The 20161-nt window shown below is 47.4% G+C and overlaps 1 pseudogene; it reads right to left on the reverse strand.

Moving 5' to 3' along the window:
- Nucleotides 1-10756, reverse strand: part of LOC119442202 (U3 small nucleolar ribonucleoprotein protein MPP10-like) — a 33566-nt pseudogene extending 22810 nt beyond the window's left edge.
- Between the last annotated feature and the right edge of the window lie 9405 nt (nt 10757-20161).

Here is a 20161-nt window from a genome sequence, read left to right on the forward strand (position 1 = left end):
ACTCGCTTTGTGCCAGTGGAGCCACTGCACTGACCAGTCCATCCTCACCTGATTGAGCACATGCTATGTTTCGTTCTTTAAATTTTTCTGTCATCATTGTTCTTATATGTTCCATTGCCTCATCTCCCTCTAGTCGAACACCTTGAGCTGTAACTATAAACCTCTGCTCTAGGCTAGTCTTATTACTCAAGGAGTTGAGATGTTTCCAAAATTTCTTCGCTGCTTTTCTATCCTTTTTGTTTACTTGTGACGACCATTGGCTTCCCTTTCTTCTGATCTTCTCATTGATCAAATTGGATGCTTCCCTTCTACAGTTTAAGAAGTTATTCCATTTTCTGCCTACATCAGCTTCTGGTTCACCCCTTTGCTTTGAATATCTGTGTTCCCTGGATGCTTCCTGACGTTTCTCTATGGCCTTCTTAACCTCCTCATCCCACCAGCTCTTGGGTTTATGTCTTCTGTTCCCTTTTGTGCTGACTCATACCTTAGTAAGCTCTAGCTCAAATAGTCCTGTTAAATTTGCATATGTCTATTCTGTTTTTGTATCCTCTGAAATTACTTCCTGAATTTGCTGGGTTGCTATTTCAAGCTGCTTTTCCGAGTAAAATGTCCCACCTGGTTGTTCATCTTGCCTCCTACCTACTTTCATTTCCCTTCTAAAACTCACCTTAATACGTTTGTGATCACTACCTAGACTTCTGGAGCCATATTCATCTATGCTCATTACATTAGCCTATCGTGCATCCTATGTGACATTAGTGCATAATCTATCGTCGACTGCAGGCTCCCTACCTCCCATGTTATGTGCCCTTCACACTTCTCAGTACTGTTGCATACAACTAAGTCATGCATTTCACACATATCCAGCATCATGTTGCCTGTTGAGTCTGTGTACCCGTCCATGTCTTCTATGTGTGCGTTCATATCTCCTAGTATAATAATCTCACACCCTTCTCCTAGCTCATTAATGTCACTTGATATGCATTCCAGCATTTTTTTGTTTTCCTCTTTGGCATTTGCTCCGGTCCACAGGTATACAAAGCCAAGGAGTGTCTGCTCTCCTGCAACTTTCCCTTTTAGCCATAAATGCTCCTTGCATTCCTGTTTGACCCTTTGCCAGTTCATACTTTTATGAATGAATGCACCAATTCCACCCCCTTTTCTGCTGCCCTCTATTCTATTGCAATATTCCCATGCATAGTCAGGATTACAGGGAGGTTGCTCCATGTCCCTAAGATGTGTCTCCACAAACCCGTATACCATCAGCTTTTCTTGCCTTAGTTGCTTGTCTATCTCCTACCACTTCAGCCTATTCCTGCCACCTTGCATGTTAATGTACCCTATGTCAGAATGACCTTGCCCCTGGTGCTTACGTCTATTTCTTCTACCGATTCTACGTTTCTTGAATCTTGGAGCCTCTCTGGGTCCGCCTTCGTCTACACTGGTGGTCTTAGGGCTCTGGGTCCCCCCAAAAAAGCCGTAGCTTGGCGCCCTATCCTACTGCCTACGCTCCCGCCCGTGGCACCACTGTAGTGAATGCCATCCTGTGCAAAAGGGTGGGAGCCAGACTCGTACACTTCCCGGTTTACCTCCATTATGCCGTACCCAAGTGGTCTGCTCAGACCCCTAATGACCCGGTTAGCCTCAAGCACCCTCTATTCCATCCCGCTAGCCTGGCCCCGGACATGTGGGATTGTGCATATGGTCACATGAACATTCGCAGAGGTTTCTCTGAGTTTACGCAACCCAACCTCTAACTGTCCGTTTAGGTTCTGGCTCCTTCCCTTCAGCACATCGTTGAGACCAGCATGGATAACGACCAGATGTTCATGCTCGAGGTTGTCCGATACCACCTTCTGAGCTTTTGCCATTGCGTCAACCATGCACTTCCCTGACTGGGCCTCCACCCTCACCCGCCCGTCTGCCTTCACTGTTGTAAGGATGCCCTCCTTAACCCTAGCTACGTTGGAGTCCCCCACCACTAGGACCCTTTGCTCTACACGTTTGCCTCTCTCCTGCGATTGTCGTCCTCCAGTTCGCGCTAGCTGGTTCTCCACCCGCCGTGCGCCACTGACACGTGACGATGTGCTCCCTGCCGTTCGTCCCTTCCCACCCGAAGCCTGCCGCACTACCTCGCTGTAGAGTTGTGGAACCGCCGTGTTGCTGCCGGCTCTCGCCTGCTGTTCAACGGCCCCTAGGCGTCCCTCCCCGCTCTCATGGCATGCCTCTGCCTGAGTCTCCGCGCTGTCCCCGCCGCCCGCCTGAGCTGACCCGGGATTACGCGCCGCCTGTACCATTAGCGCCTCCACCCGCTCTTCCAGCACGGCCCGCTTTTCCCGTTCTTGTAGCTCGCCAGCTATTCGCTTTACCAGGACGGCCTCGGCCCCCTCCCTGTGAAGCAACTCGCCGATCCGAGTTTCGAGCTCATTTCGCCGCTCTCGCTCCACCTTCAGCTCCCCTTTGAGCTCTTCCACACTGGCTGCCCATTCCCCTTCCATCCGCCGCACAGCTCCCTTAAATCCTTCACACGACCTGCACGCGAAGCTAGCCTCCTCAGCGTCGGCTAAACTGGCGAAGTGCGTCTCGTCCAAATAACACCAACGTTTGCACTCCTCGCACTGCACCAGCTCGTCATCACCCCTGTCCTTCCTAGCCTGCCGCACCATTGTGCACCCGTCCACCTAACGAGAAAGCCCAATAAAATACCTGAACAAAGCCGTACGGCAAACTCGCTATCCGGCTACCTCCGCTAGCTTCCCTAACGCGGTTTAAAACTGCCGCTTTACACTGCTTTCACCATGCAACACGTGCGCCACAACCCGCTTAAAAAATTTAAAAAAAAAAATTGAACTATTCGCTACCTACTAACGTCCTACCAAACTAACCAAGAAACTAAAAAAAAAAAAAAAAACATGAAAAACAATATATATAGATAGCTCGGGTGCCCTATAACACTTCTATCAACCAAATAAGAATAAACAAAAATTGAACTTATTCACTGCTCCTGCTGCGCTGAGCTACAGTGTACCAGAAGGGGCAGTGCAGCGGGCGGAGCCAGCAGCCCATAGGGCGCCTGCCGCCGCCGGTGGCGAAAGAAGCGGCGGCGCTGCAATCGCCCACTCTTGAATGCGGTTGCTTGCTTCGTGGCTGGGAAGTGCTTGTCAGGTGGTGTTTCTCCCGCTTTTGTCTGAATGTGAAGTGCTAAATCGCGCGAATGGCTCGTAAGCAACGCTTAAACCATTGCTTCGCCCCTGGGTGCAGCACAGGGTATTCGCGAAGTAAGGAAACGGTGAAGTTTTCACTGTTTAAAGCGCCCGCAGACCCCCCGGAGCGAAGAAGCGTTTGGGAACGCATTTAGTTGCAGATTGCGCAGACCAAGAGCTTGTGCCCCTTTTGTGAAATGCTCTAGCTTGTTTAACTGCTCTGCCATTTCACTGAAATTGCCATTTGGCTTCCTGTGCTAGTCCTCTTCTGTTCATTTGTGTTTACTTTGTGGGTGAGACATGATGTCAACAGCTGAATTTCAGTGATTTTTTTTTTCAGAATAAATTGCTTTTGTCGACGTATGTGACTTTTTCAATTTGTGCATGAATGTTTTCTGTGTAGCTTTTTAATTCGTGAAAATTTCAGCTTAGAGCAACGAGTCCTGCTGATTCTGAGCGACGTTAATCATTGGCACAGTTTTTTTCCCCCTCTTTTTTTTCTCCAGGCCGTCACCTATCGTGCAATTGAAAGGTGTAGTCAAGGAGAAAACGAGTGTACAATGTACCCGCTTAATTTAAACTTTCTTTCGTTGTTGCGGGAACTAGCTACGTTTAATTCCCCTGTCACGCGACCAGCCGATTGCGAGTATGTACAGTTAGAATCTGCTCGCTCGCGATCGTAGACTCGTCTGGGCCCTCAAGCTCTGTAAGCTTAACAAACTCGATCCTGATTGCTGAACGTGTCGAAAAAGTTCTTTTGGATGGCGTTCAGTTGCGACGAAACTGCCCGTATACTCTCGAGAGCGTGGGTACATTCAAAGCGACGAGGATAGACGCGCTATAGTTATTTCAGAGACTGCTTTTGCTTCTGTGTCAAGAAAAAAAGAATAAAAAGCAGCACGCATTGTATTTTTTGATCATAAGCAGACAATACAGACTAAGTAAACTAAGTGCTTACGGGCAAAAATCTGAACAACGTTTCCAGCGCGCGCCAAGCATACACGAGCGTCGCAGTGGATGCGAGTGTCGTCTGCTTCTCTTCAAGAGTGGTCGATCGCAGCGCCGCCGCTACTGGCGCCGCCGCGGGAGCCACGCGGAGAGTGCCGCCCGCTGCACTGCAGCAGCTCCACTCGGCCACGACGCGTGCGTGCGCGTGTCCTGTTCGGTTTCTAGGGTTGCCAGATGGCCCCAACAAAAAATAGCCAAATGATCTCAAAATGTAGCCCAAAGATAGCCAGACCCAAATTTTTTGTGATGCAAAAGTAGCCAAAAATATAGCCAAAAGTTTGGTGATGTTCTGCAGGTGTCTTATAGATGGTGCAGATGGTTCACCGCGTATTTACGGCTCCAAAATTACTTTCGCCGTATGCAACCAGCACAACAGTGACCTCAAGATCCGCGTAAAGAATCCCAGTGAGAGCTGCAACTCAGACGTGGATTTGGACACCACTTATTGTTACAACGAGCCGAAGCATTTCGTTTCCGATTTATTCATGACGCTATCAGTATTTACTTAGCCACGTTGTGACCTAACTTTAGTTCACGCCTCGCTTTACTCTAGGCATTTTTCTATAAGTGTCGGGCAAAATACTGCCAGCTCCAGCGTCAGCTTCGGCTGGTCACGATCGAGTGCCCAAGAGGCGGCCCGAGCTCAATGCATTTTAGAATAGTGATGCCTTTCCTAAGCTTGAGTCATAAAATAAGCATGTTATTTCTATCCCGCTCTCTCTCTCTCTCTTTCTCTCTCTCAATTTTGTATTTTTTACTCGAAAGCAGCTTGACGCTGAGTTAGCAAATGCTGCCGCTTAGAGGCACACTGGACTCTGGAGAAAACTTGAAACCTTCTCGCAATTTCCTCGTGCGAAGAAGGGACAGTTGTGACTGCAATTCGCATTTGAGTGCAAACACGGAACGACTTGCTGGCCCGTAGCAGAAGAGGTGAATTAAAGTTAACAGTTTCAATTGCCACCTGGATTATGGCGCTGGCAATAACCCAGGTGGTATCAGTATCGAAGCGTTGAACTGTGCAATTTTTAAGCAGGGATTCCCTGGCAAGATTCGTGCAATCTGAAAACGTGTGTGTAAGTTTCTGTGAATGCAGGCACGAATGCGTGTGTTGCCAAACTTCCGAGGGGGGCTGTGTACCTTACCTTCAGTGTGACTTGAAAAAAATAAAGAAATGTAATTCCACTAGGGAACACATACGCGCGCGGCGACGATGTTACCGCTTTTGGACTTTAGAGGCAAACTCACAGCGACGACCACGACCACAGTAGAAATGCGCTTGGAGTGCCCATATAATTGCTATCGCAATAAAAGGAAATACCTCTTGCTCATTTACCTGTTCTTTTATCATAGACAACCACTATTGTTATACCTATATAGTGAAAGCATTCTCACGTTCCAAAAATACTCATTTTACGGGTGGTCAGCCCGCCGGGGCAGACAACAGTAAAGGAAACGAGCCCGCGCACTCTGATAACTCTTTCTTCGCGAACACGCTCGGCTCGAGCAGGCTGGCGAACCCTCCGTTACTGTCACTACGTCACACTAACTGAAAATGGCGCACGTGCGTTCTTGCTTCTGCAAAAAGGAAACGCAATAAATATCCTATAGCGCATTCGATTATGTTTTCTTTAATAAAGCCGGTGGGCCGACAATATCTGTGTTTCCAAAGACTAGAAGGGCAAGAGGGGACGGAACGGCAGTGGTCCTCCACGCGCACCGTGCCGTGGCTACCGCATAGAATAAAAAAATGGCTACCGATCTTGAGATAACGGCAGACGACGAGCGAGTACAAAGTGCGTCAGCGCGCTCGTGCCTGTGCCGAAGTTCGTGATCATGTGGGAGCCTCATGCAAGACCTTGACCCTACCTTAAAACATCCTCATTCTCAACTGCAATATTTTAAATGTTGAATGGCTTTATGCCTTGCAGATGCAATAGTTGCCTTCGAATGCGGAATGAATTTCGGAAATTTTGTAATAGAGTAATAAATTTGCCGAATTTCTTACTCCATTCCGAAACAACGCACCACCAGACGCTTTTAAAACCAAATATGTGCATAAAGTAAAATTTACCTTTGAAAGAGGGGTCCTTCTCCCATTACTTCTTATAAGCACGGCTGTACTTCGCCCACTTGCCCATGCTTAGTTTTGAGAACGGTTTTCTTACTCAACCACGCGTGAATCGGCAGCAGATGGCGCCGAAACCAAAACAAAAAGAGAGCTTAACCTGGAAAGACGTGTAAACACGGCAGCGATGACTTAACGCCATCCACTCAGCGCCGACATTGCCTAAAAACACAGCCTTCGAGATTGCCTACATAACTTTTTAGCAGTAATGAGCTTTGGGTTTTCATAAACCGGCGTCCCCAAATTTTTGCAGTGCTGACGTGGTCCCCGGGACCCGTCCTTCAGTCCTTAATACAAAAATAGCCAAAATATAGCCATGTAGCCAACTTGGAATTTTCGACGCCAAGCCGCGTAAAAAGTAGCCCAATTTGGCTATTAATAGCCCAATCTGGCAACCCTATCGGTTTCATTCGAGAGAGTACCGAGCATCTAGGGTGCCTCGATGCCAGCGCCGCCCTTCAGGGTGGTGCCATCCTTTGACCGCACCCGCGCCGCCGCTTTCTCGCTGCGACGCCATCTTGAGTCACAGCGAGCGGCTGCGAGTGCTTGGTGCCGGTGCTTAGTTCGAGACACAGTGCGCGCGGATGCTTCGCTGACGCTTCTACTTGCTGGACAGTGTTCAGCCGTATGAATGACAAGCTTGTCAAGTGCATCGAGTCGACATGACGGGCTGTTGTGTTCCCAAGTGCACCGGATCGACGCGTAAAGGGCTTCGTTGTTTACGTTTCCCCCGGGACCCAGAGCGAAGGAAGAGATGGGAAGCCCAAGTAAAGCGGTATCACTGGAAGGCAACGGATAGCCCATACATTTGCGAGGTAAGTGTCAAGAAAGTTTAGACTATCGCATCGTGTTTTTCATAAATAAGAAAGTATTCTCTGATCCTCGCTCACGAACTAAGCACTGCACCGATGCTGAGTAGCCTATGGTTTGCGAGCGCGCGTCGCATAGGCTTTTGCCGTTTTGATCAGCGCAGTCTATGCGAGTAGTACCCTTATTTTAAGAACTGACAAAAATGTTCGCCGCGAAACAGCCTTACATTAGCTACAAATCGTCATGTAAACCACCTATTTTACTTTTTCACGGGAAGCACACATCGTGTGTGTCTTGTTTCTTTCTTTTTTTTCCCCCTCAGTTTCTTTTTTCGCTACTGGTTATTTGGGACTAAAGAACGCAGTGCTTCTTCTGGGGAGAGCGGCTGTTGTGTACGTGGCAAGCGAAGCATTGTGATTTTCTCTATTCTCAGCAGATATCTTGCGGATCTCAGGTTATTACGTTATATAGCTGATTTTTTTAGACGAATATATTTGTAGCGTGGTGCTCGTAAGCCGATGGTCCTTCGTGCTCATTCCCGATCGTAGTGGGTACTGTGACAGCCTTTAAATGCCTGTGCACGGTATGCCCAGGTGTAGTAGAGTTAAGGGGCATCATGGGACCAAAATGTTTCGGCGCTTTCTGGCATGGTGTCTGTTGTAGCCTGTGCATTTCTTCGAAACGTGTGAAGCGAGGTAATACAGCATTACTTCTGCGAAAATTTATTTTTAAGCACTTTAATGGGTTCTCTGTACTTACAAGGCTACTTTTCATATCAATAATCACTTTTGTTGTTTTACTTGTACTTAGAAACACTTTGAAGAGGACCAGTACGACGGAAATCGACAGGATGGGCGCCGTCTCTTAAAGTCAACAGCCCTACATCATCATGGACTATATTTTCGAAGTGAAAAACATTGCTAATCTGTATTTGACTGTCTTAGTTTCATTTACGATTTTTGTACGCGATATGTATGCAGTGTTGCTTATTTTTTCAATGTAGTTATCAGTGTTCTAATGGTTATTTATAAAATGTTTTGTACTCGCCATCGATGTGTTTGGCTGATGCGACGTATGCGATGGTAGCTGATGTATTCTGGCTGGATATCTTGATTAATATTACCCGCGGTTGCGTTTTCTTGTTTGCATTCTTGTTTTCGATTTATATTGTGTGTAATAAGGTTGATGTACTCACTTGAACCCCCCCCCTCGCCCATGTAATGAATAAATTAAAAAAAAACTCACTATCCCGAATTGTGTGTCGAGCCTACCTTGCGAATTTTTTTTTTATCTCGTCTTTCAACATAACCTTCAGGCGCCACACAGTACATATAATTTTTCATGTTTCATGATTGACTGTACTAGACATTACTAAGTAAATGTATTTTGTGCATCGTTTGGTTTCTTATGTGTACTACGCAAGATTGACACAGACAAGTTACGTTACATTTTTCTCTACAGCACTAACTAAACCTTATTTTCACATCGCAGTTATTTTTACACCAGCTTAATCCTGTCAGCACAGTTTTGTGGGCAAAAAAAAGCAAAATTGCGCGTAGATATCGTCAAATAATTGCAACGAACGCGAAGAGCACGCGCAACGCAAGGGAAACTAACCGCCGTGCGCGAGTGGCTGGCTACGGTAAAGGAGGCGTGACGTGTAAACCAAAATACAACAGCGAAAAAGAAAAGCTTCCACACACAGGGGGTCGCAAACCTTATATACCAAGCATCGAAGCGCAAAAAAAAATAGTGCGTATTTCAAACATACACACGGCATGTTACATGTAAATTGAATTAGGCAACTTGGGGCATGTTCCCGGCGCCATACATTTACGTCTTGGACCTTCGACGAGTTAACGGCTATTGGTTATAAAGATGTGCAGATGCGATACCGATAAAAAAATCCTCATCAAGGCAAATCACTTGGAAGTGCGCCGCGAGTAACACTATTTATGAACGCAAGCGTAGCCGAGTCTCAGCTCGTGGGACTCAATATGGCGGCGCCAGCGGGGTTGTCTCCACCCTGGACGGCGGCGCTGGGCATCGAGGCACCCTACCGAGCATCTAGAGTTACTGTATATGCTACCAAAAGTAGCAGAGTTGCGCGTCTGATTTATGAACGCCGATCGTGCCTCCATTGGCCGAACGCCATCACGTGGGTTCCAAGCAACCGTGCACTGAGGAGAAACTGATGCTCCGGCCAGTTTCTTGTATTTCCCGACGCCGCCGCTGCAGCTAACTGGATTGACGCAAGTTAACGCTAGCCAAGTTCAAAGCGAATCTGGTCGATCTTGGCGTTCGCTGTTACGTGCGTGTCAGCTGCGGAACAACACAACATGCGCAGCAGATCTCACAGGTGTTCAATCGTAGTTCCATCGAAATTCCACCGTAATCAGACAAAAAAAGCTAATATTGCAGTAACCAAGTGATTTCTACTTCGCTGCTGGTGTAAATTTTCGGCAGTGGCGTAATCGTGTTGCTGCCGAAAACTTACGCCAGCAGCGAAGTAAAATACACTTGGTTACTACCGTATTAGCTGTTTTTGTCTGTTTGCGCTCTGCGCCACCAGATGGCAGCACCATACAGGCCGCTCACGTTTTTGGTTCCGCCAACAGGCCCCAACGCTCGGTCCGCCTGCGTTTACCCGATAACCGGACAAGCTAAACCTCTCTAATTGACCGGGTGCTCTGCTCCCAACTGCACCAATCGCTCGGAAAGCGGAAAGTTCCGAGAAGGTGCACAGGTAAACGCACAAGTCCAAAAAACAACTAATATTATTCGCGCTCCATCTGACGCCGCGCGTTAAAAATCAGCAGTGGCTTTTTTCTTCTTGACTATTTTATCTTGTGAGCTGTTTCCATGCGCTTTGTTTGCGATTAGACGGAAAAGCGGTCCACACGCGATGGAAAAGCGCCCATGGTCGACCGACGACAGGGTAGGCATGTCGCCTGCAAAAACGGAGTTCGGCTTCACCACATAGGCTTGGTTGCTTGCCAGGCAAGATGGCGGACCTACGCGCAACTCTGCTCCCATAGGGAGCATATACAGTAACTCTACGAGCATCCGTCGGTAAGCGCTATCTAGTTAAAGCGGCAGCAAAATTTGGTGTCTGAAAGGTTGCGTTTGCCGGCGCCTTTACTAGATGGAGCCACCATACCGGCGGGGGCTTGGGACCGCGTTGTTTGCGTTTCGCGTCTGAATCGCATTTCGTCGTCTGCGCCTGCGCGCCTGTATAGGGCACGTTTATAGTTCCCGCTCTCGGATCGCAAGCGCTTGCGTGGCTCAGTGGTAGAGTATCCGCCTCCCACGCAGCGGGCATCATCGCGACCCAAAACGGCTATTGGAATGAGCCCATAACAGCTTACACTGTAAAAGCATAAGAGCCTGTTAGAGCAACAAATTCTAGACCAACTCATCAACAGAGAACCTGCAAGCAGAACATGTGGCACTCTGTCACTGTCAAAGCCGACTGCCTGCTCCTACGTAAACGTAGATTTAATTCCGAAACTTACTCGAGAAAAGTTTCTGGTTTCTTCGTGCATGATTCAAATTCTGCGAGGCACTTGGCCACGCGCGACGGGTCGGGATCCAGTGTCGCGGACCCCATGCCGTCGTTAGAGTGCACTAGAATATTTCGAGTGGCGCGACCGGCGGCCGTGGAGAGGGCCTTTTCGTGTAGAAAAGTAGCGGCGGCGCTGTAGTCGACCACTCTTAAAAGCGTCGTCCGGCCTCGCAGGCGGCTGCTTGCCGGTGCGTTTGCAGAAACGGTGAGTTTCCACGAAAGAAACGTAGAAATTATTGTTTCATCGCAACTGAACTACATTACTGTCCCGGCTACAATTAAACTGCGCCGGGCGAGCACCTGGCATGATCGGAGAGTTTTTTTTTTTTTTTTTTTTTCATGGCGCGCAAAACGATTGTAAGATGACTGGTGAAGCGCGACAATAACCTTATTCTAGAAAACCGTATTATTAACCTGCTGCTTGGAAATTGGATCAAACGTCGCTGTTGGAGCGATCAATGCCCGTCATTCATTTTATTGCCCGCTTAATTATAAATTTTCCTGTAAAAACGCATTCTAATGAGCACAGCGGAGTGTGTGAGCAGTATTGCAATAACTGTATTGTCATGTGGTAGTGACGGTCGAGAACACAGCAGCAAAACTGTGAATGGCAAAACTAACTCTTCAGTGGGCGAACCTGTGCCAGAAAAACCGGCTACACTCAAAGCACGATAGCGGCGAACACAGTTGAAAATCTGATCAGCGGGTCGAGTGCGTCGGCTTTTATACTTGACTCTTTCTGAACGCATGAGTCATCGAAGGTTCCAGAGTAATCGCTGGTGCCAGCGTGTCTTCCAGAAAGTACTATACACTTCGCTTCGCGCATACATGCAATCAGATTACGCAAAGTTCGGTGACAACAGACAGCGGATAGAACCATCGATAACATTCGAGAAACTTACGATACTTGCGTCCTGCGCGGAGCGATAACATTTGTTAGACAATGTGCTTCCGTTGTAGTGCACGTTAGAGAACCCCAGGTGGTCGAAATTAATCCGGAGCCCTCCACTACAGCGTGCCTCATAATCAGAACTGGTTTTGGCACGTAAAACCCCAGAAAGAAGAAGAACATTTGTTAGACAATGAAACGTAGTCACCCGAGAAAAATAAACGAGTACACGTTTTAGTATAATAATTTTTTCATTTAGTTGCAATTCTGCCGAAGACTATTGGTAGATATTGTCTGTAATCGGAATCCTCATTCGAACTGCAAGAAGCTTACACCTACCTCCTATACCTACATGCATGCGAAAAAAAAAGAAAGATCAATTTGCTCGGCATCCACTGCACCGTTCTTGATGGGGTTTTTTTGCATTTTCAAAGAAAACTTTCAAATGATCTAAGTGTTGGAAGCAGAATGTTTATTAAAGCTGTCAATCTTTTTCATACAAATATAGTGAAAATAAAACAAAAGGCAGCATCAAATTTAACTAAGTACTAAACAAAAGTGTCACAAATGTTTATACTACAATAATCTACTGTGATATCTACAGTGCGCAAAATTGATGTATTATACACTGCTCTGAAATACTCGTACACCCATAATTTCTTAGCAGGAATTTTTCAAAATGTTCGTAAACATTGTAAATATTTCTTCTAAGCTGTACATTGATAAACATTTTTCCGCTCGAGATGCTCTAACAGATGCAGTTCACACAATTGTGATATTTTAAAGCATATGTACAGATTTCTAAGCTTTGTTCCGTTTTTTCTTTAACACGCTCTCCGTCGCGGGTTTCTGTAAAGAGTACAGTGTCTGAAATCATAATTATGCTGCATACAGTTGCTTTAAATCAGCATTCTCTCTTAAATCCAACAAATTTCGCCATCATTATGAGACGCGAACTGACGCCGTTTCGTCAGTGACCGCGGTGCCGGTGTTTTATTGGTTAGATATCAAGGCACATTCGGCACCGCATCAGGTCGAAGAATTGGTTTCATTCTTGGCACTCGAACTTATGTTCCGTTATGTGCCCGTAGTCTCACACGATGAAATGAGGCTCACAGTGAAGCTCGCGCACTTAGTGCAATCAGTGCCGACGAGCTTATTAATTCTGCACACATTTCTCTGACACAAAAGTCGTCGCTCTGCATCTCTGGGAGCTTTACAAAGTGAGACCTTGCGGCCTTGGTCCGTGCAAGCGTACCCAGTCTTGCACCCAGGTGCATAACAGTGATTTCAATCGCTGCTCCCCCCCCCCCCCCCTCTTTTTTTTTTTTTTGAGTCACAAATGTGCGGCAGAGCTCGCACGCGCGCATGCACACACCCATCACAGGCCGGAGCGCGTCAACTTGCTTCAAGAGTGGGCGACGCCAGCGCCTACGGTACTTTCGCCAAAAGAGGGGACAATGGTATGCAAGGCGCGCCGGCTTCGGTCGCGCCACTCAATAGTTCTAGTACACTCTACCGTCGTTTTCAATGGGCGCCGCCATTTCTCCTTTACAAAGATAATGGTGATGTCGATGTGGCCCACAACTCAAACCACGCTACACACGTGACGACGCACGGTCGACGAGTTGAAAATCTTTCAGGGCAGCTTCGTTTCTACTATAGCTAAGAAAAACGAAAAGAAGGGGTGGACGAAGTGTAAAGAAGGCAAGGCCGACATACATGGTGGTTCAAGTGATTCGATTATTAAATAAGAGCGGCTATCCGCTCTCTCTGATGATGATGATTTGTTACCATCGCTTTTGAAACGGTGTGGTGACAAATAGTCGCCTAGCATGCTTGAGCTATTCAGTGGTGTATATATGCATGCATATCAGGTATTTTCTTCTATAATCGATTTATAACAACTATATCTACCTTTTACAGTTGTCTACGCGTGTAACACATCCCTTCCTATCAATTTCTTCCCTGCATTTTTTTCACCAACACTTGCTTATCTCGACTGCTGACCGGTTAAAATCGCAGCGCTTCTAGAAGGTGGACGTTAACTACGGGTCGCTGGGTGAATTCCTTCGCATTCCATTAGGATGTACTGAGTTGTCTCCAGATTTTGCTGCAGCAGACACATCAGCCTGTTGCGAATATTTGTTCCAGTACGTTTTTGTCCCATGGCAACGAGCTCAGGCCTGAAACATCAGGCACTGTCCTTTGCGTTGTCGTATTCTGAGTCGTTTTTCAAAACTAATTTTGTTCTGCGCTTCTCTGACCTCAAAAGAGGTCCCACTCATATCACCATGCATTGCCTTATTTGTGGTTTTACCGTGGGCGGTGGGGCCACAAAGCCAACCCGCCTACCTATCTTTGGTTAATTTCCAACCCCGGCGGAATCGATGCATTTGCGAACGTTAGCACTGGTGACATTACTCCTTTCCCAATTCCTCGCACAACCTCACATTTATTGTAGCCCTAAAGCGCGCTACGTTTCATTATTGCTGCATTCCGCTTCCCCTTCATTTTTAAATTATCGTGGTGAATGTTTGAGTACGTCTTTCCTCAGTTTATGTATATACGCCCAGGAATTTATATTGCTTGACCATGGGTATTACTCCCTGTTGAATTGACACCTCGTGATGTCTCTTCAATAAAGGTCATAATCCCCTATTTCTCTGTGCTAAACTTAATGCCTAGATTTGTCGCCTGCATGCGCATATGTATTCGCTATAAATCCATTGCATTGTCCGCTAGGTAGCACTATGTCGTCCACATACATATCAGCCCTGGGAACTCTATAGATTGTCTCGATTCTCAGCTCAGCTGCCATGCCAAAACACGATCGGATTGAGGCACGCCGTAGTGGGAGGCTCCGGACTAATTTTGGCCACATGTGGTTCTTTATTATGACGTGCACGCAATGCACGGTACACGAGCGTTTTTGCGTTCCGCCCCCATTGGAATGCGGCCGCTGTGCATGGCAAGGATCGAACCCTCGAGCTCAGCAGCGCAACGGCATAGCCACCGGGGCTACCGCGTCGGGTTATGTGTGTGTATAGGCACCCTGCAATGCAGTTTGGCTGTACATGTCGCGCCACCTAGCAGCGGCGGTGAGCACCCGCGAGTAGGCCCTCACCGCCATTTCACCTTGGTCCGTACTGCGCTCAGGCGCGCCTGAAAGCTTCCTTTTCAGATTTTTCAATGGATTCACCGCGACCACTCGGCAGCTCCTCCGTGAGAAGTGTGAACAAAAATAACATGCGCATATACTGCTGCTTTAGGTATTTTCACAACCGCGAAGGGGATGTCTGCATCAAATGGTGCCGCTTCCCTTCAAGAATGTGGGGAGAAACCCGGCGGCTAAAGGTGGATCGTCGCGGTCGGCCCGTCAAGTAAGAGTCGCTCTTGCGAATTTCTGATGAACTAAGACGCAAACGCAAAATTTAAAAAAGGAAAAAAAAAAAACACAAGGCAGCATCCGTGAAAAGGCACAATAAAGCGACAACTGCATAAACACGCGTGATCTGATTCGCGCTGTTGTAAATTGGTTTTGATAGTTGTTTATCTAGTCTCGCTCCGAAACAAATGCGCAGTGGTCGTTATGTGTCAAATCTAGCTTCGTAAGCGCTCCGCGTTGGACCTTTGTACGCACTGTAGTTCTTGTGCATTAATAAGCCAACGTGCAGCTCCTAAATTTCTGCACCTGGATCAAGACGCGACTGTTGAAACCGGGTTCATTCATGCCGATGTTTTCTCGCGTTTAGAACAACAGAACTAAGGCTGGAGTGCACCGCAGCACACATCGAGTATTCGCAAAATTAGCACTTCTCTCGCGCACGCTAACACAGATTTGTTCAGTCTTGGTTTTGCTTAGTGTCAGCTGATTGCTTTCTGTTATGTTTCAGCGGTGATGACCTCTCACACTGGAGCCCGAACGACAACATCAAAATATGCTCGTGACACTGTGTCAACGGAGAAAAAAGCTCCATAAAGAATCATTCAAGTTACCTTCCAACTCGCCAAAACCTCGACAAATGTGATAAGCAAGGCACGCTCGAAGGATACGGAAGCTACAAATGAAAGTTGAAAAACGTCTACGGCCGTATTTGCCCACTTAAGCGGAATAAATTATTTATTTGTTAACTTGCTTTAAGTTCGACGTCGTAAACGTGCTTTATTTGTCGTGACAAGAACTTTGCTGCGATGTCCGTCCTGTTTACTTTTTTGAAACGAAATACATGGTTGTCGTAAAGTTGACGTCCTTTCTTGAGTGTCGGTGGTCGAAAATGGGCCTCAATGTTTTCAATTGCCTTAAAAACCACAGTTTAGAACGCCCGACTTGTTTCAAATCAGCGCCGCAGAAGCATGCCTTTGTAGAAGTGGCCGCCTCGGTGTTTCGCGGAACTGACACGGCGGCGCTGACGGCTGAGACGATCGCTGCGCCGCCTGACCATTGAAGGGAGCCTATACCAGACCACCATCAGTTGCGCTTCGCGCCTCGAAGACATGTATCGAGTGAGCTCCTGAAAAAAAAAAAAAAAAAAACCCCGTGTACTTAGATTTAGGTGCACGTTAAAGAACCCCAGGTGGTCCAAATTTTCCGGAGTCCTCCACTACGGCGTGCCTCATAATCAGATCATGGTTTTGGCACGTAAAATCCCATAATTTAATTAACACTTTGCAATGGGGTGAACGTGGTTTAAATCATGGATCCGGGACCTCACAGAAGTGCGATGTACAGTACGTATATAATGCTATAACACATTTATCTCGCATTTACCGCTAAGTCGCCACTGATATTAATTTTTTTTTAAATTCATATGAAAGGAAACACAAGCACGACAAATTACGGTTATTGTTTGAGGACAAAATGCGTCACAAAGGGCGTAAACCTTTTTTTTTCTTTAGAGTGTAATAAGAACCACATAGCAGCAGCCTCAGAATAATGGCATATTTCTGTTAAAACGGTGCTTTAGGACAAGTAAACTCCTGGTAAATGGGGTGAGCAATTGACGCCCGTTTGGTGAATCTTTGTCCCAAAACGATAACCATCATCTGTACGTTCTCTGTCAAGAATGCTGTGTCACGCTATAACGCCCCTGCTGTTTGTAACCTGGAAGTACGAGGCGCGCAGCGTTATAAAGAAGGGATAAATGCACTTGGGATAAATGCGATTATTGTTGTGAAACCAAAAACGCCCCAAAGCGCGTATTTTGTTTCGAGTGCATACACACTATTAAAAAGTTGGCAGCCTTTGTGGCTTATCTTGTCCCACAACAATAATCATCACATATATTGCCCCCATTTCCTTTCTTTAACGCCGCGCGCCCGGTACTTCCAGGCCACGAACGGCATGCGCGGTATCAACGTGACATACACTCTCAAAAAAAGTTTGCACCCTTTCGGGCTTATCTTGTTCCACAACGAAATCGTCATATATATTACCCCCATTTCCTTTCTATGACGCTGCGCGCCTGATACTTCCAGGCCACGAACGGCATGTGCGGTGAAAAGGTGGCAGAGTAGAGCAACAAGGTTGTTCATGTGGTGTTCCGTCAGCAAAATACTTCTCCTTGATAAACTTAAAAAGTTTGCACCATTTGGGGCTTATCTTATCCCGCAGCAATAATCGTCATCTGCCTTGCAAGTTGCTTGCGTTTCCTTTCTCGAAAACTGCGCTGGCTACTTTCCTGTCGAGAATGCTATGTCACGTTGATAACGCGCATGTCGTTCGTGTCCTGGAAGTACCGGGCACGCAGCCGTAAAGAAAGAAAAGGCGTCTAAAACAGATGACGATTATTGTTCAGTCAGCCAAAGAACTTTATTGAAAGGCCGTAGAGGCTTGGGCTAGTAGGTACATACTCGATAGGGGATAGCGCTAGTGTGTGTCTCCCTTATTGTCGTGTTTTTAACACGAAAGTGTTTTATGTCGGGGTCCACCAAGACTTCACTGACGTATTTCCGTCACGGAAATACGTCACACGAACATACACGAACATAATACAAAGAAAGAAACCAGAAGAAAAAGTTCCACAAACATGCAAAATTTGGAAATCGAACCCACGACCTCTCGGTCCGCGACAATAGATCGCCGAGCGTTTAACCCATTACGCCACAAACGCATTTGCAGAAAGCTACACAGACGCGCCTTATATATCTAACACTCCTCCGTGTACCCGCGCTCTTGCTCGGGGCGGTGCCGCCGCCTACGAGCAGAAAAGAGAAGTACTGCATTATGACACTAACGCGCACCGACAGTGAACGCTTCAGTGGTCTCAGCACTACGACGCCTCGATGCCAGCATTCGAAGGGACGCTGGCATCAAGAAGCACTACCAACGCGTTCTCGCAGAAGCACTACTAGGTGGCGTTCACCGTACTCAGCACAGCGGAGCGTGGCCTCCGCAATTAGCTCTGAAAATGTTTCTGAAGTTGATCGCGGAGGCTGCAATTACGACGCGCTGTACGCGCTGATATGACTCGGTGACGATTCAGTTACGTGCTTTGTCTTGCGCGTTGTATTAGTGTGTCAGTTACGTGCTTCGTCTTTCGCGTTGTGCTAGCGTGTGCAGCGTAGTGCAGCTTCCATATGCACGACGGTTGCTCATGGTCATCGACGTTGGTAGTCGTGATGGAGGAGACGTGCCACCAGGCGTCAGCGTGGGTGCATCAACGCCTAAGGGCGCTTTAGCCACAAAACACCAATAGACATTATATATCAATGTGCAATAAACATTACACTACTTCTGTGAAGACACGTTTCACTTTCGTGTTCTATACCGATTCCTATATAAGAGGGATCAACCACATTTTTTTTGCGCTGTTCCCCTATCGATTATTGAAAGGCCCTGCGAGTTTGTGGGACGGGCAAGTGGTCCCGCCTAAAGTCCCTATATAAGAAAAGTACCGCCATCTACTCTTTCCTCCGTCGTCTCCTCTCCTAAAGCGCGTGCTTTTTTCTTTATTTTTTGCTTGCGAAAGCAAGTCGACGGTGGCGGCCCTAGGAAGTCCACGTTGAAACTTTCAGGCCGGGCCACGGCCGGGCTCGACTGGCGCGCGCGCTCGCTTCTTACGGCCTTCGCATCGGGGCTAGTTCATGCCTACCACCGCTTTTGGAGGAGGGCGCTGCGACCCCACCCTGCTTAGAATTACTGTATATGCTCCCTACGGGAGCAAAGTTGCGCGTAGGTCCGCCATCTTGTCTGGCAAGCAACCAAACTTATGTGGCGAAGCGAACTCCGTTTTTGCAGGCGACATGCCTACCGTGTCGTCGGTCGACCATGGGCGCTTTTCCATCGCGTGTGGACCGCTTTTCCGTCTAATCGCAAACAAAGCGCATGGAAACAGCTCACTAGATAAAATAGTCAAGAAGAAAAAAGGCGCTGCTGATTTTTAACGCGCGGCGTGAGATGGAGCGCGAATATTATTAGTTGTTTTTTACCTGTGCACCTTCTCGGAACTTTCCGCTTTCCGAGCGATTGGTGCAGTTGGGAGCAGAGCACCCGGTCAATTAGAGAGGTTTAGCTTGTCCGGTTATCGGGTAAACGCAGGCGGATCGGGCGTTGGGGCGTGTTGGCGGAACCGTAAACGTGAGCGGCCTGTATGGTGCTGTCGCCTGGTGGCGCAGAGCGCAAACAGACAAAAACAGCTAATACGGCATTAACCAAGTGTATTCGACCTCGCTGCTGGCGTAAGTTTTCGGCAGCAACACGATTACGCCACTGCCGAAAATTTACACCAGCAGCGAAGTAGAAATCACTTGGTTACGGCAATATTAGCTGTTTTTGTCCGATTCCGGTGGAATTTCGATGGAACTACGATTGAACACCTGTGAGATCTGCTGCGCACGTTGTGTTGTTCCGCAGCTGACACGCACGTAACAGCGAACGCCAAGATCGACCGGATTCGCTTTGAACTTGGCTCGCGTTAAATTGCGTCAATCCAGTTCGCTGCAGCGGCGGCTTCGGGAAATACAAAAAACTGGCCGGAGCATCAGCTTCTCCTCAGTGCACGGTTGCTTGGAACCCACGTGACGGCGTTCGACCAATTAATGGAGGCACGATCGGCGTTCATAAGTCAGACGCGCAACTCTGCTACCTTTGGTAGCATATACAGTAACTCTAGCCCTGCTCAGCTGCTCCCAGCCTATCTGTGCAGCGCGCGCAACGCTGGAAGATTGGGTCGGGCGCGGTTCTTACCTTACCGTGCATTCAAGAACAAGTCGCCTAAGTGTAGAGGACGCGTAAATGGTTCATCTAGGCTTCTTATAAATGGATGCAGTGTAACTGTATTAATACATCGAGCTTCTTTAAATTCACTGGGGATGCATGCGCCGGGAGAACAGCTCTCCGCCATCAAATGCATTTTGAGGAATGAAAATAAATATTTATTGCTCGTATGCACTTACAATGGTTGCCATACTTTCAGGCGAAAACTCTTGCGGACACAGTAGCTCACAAATGTGTCTTATTCACAATTACAATCTAAAGTGCTTCCTTGGCGGCTTGTGTACATAGGCCGAAGACTTGTCGTTTTCGTCAGTCAGTTGGTTTGACTGATTTACAGGGAGTA

Source organism: Dermacentor silvarum, chromosome 1 (assembly GCF_013339745.2).
Source record: "Dermacentor silvarum isolate Dsil-2018 chromosome 1, BIME_Dsil_1.4, whole genome shotgun sequence".
NCBI lineage: Eukaryota > Metazoa > Arthropoda > Arachnida > Ixodida > Ixodidae > Dermacentor > Dermacentor silvarum.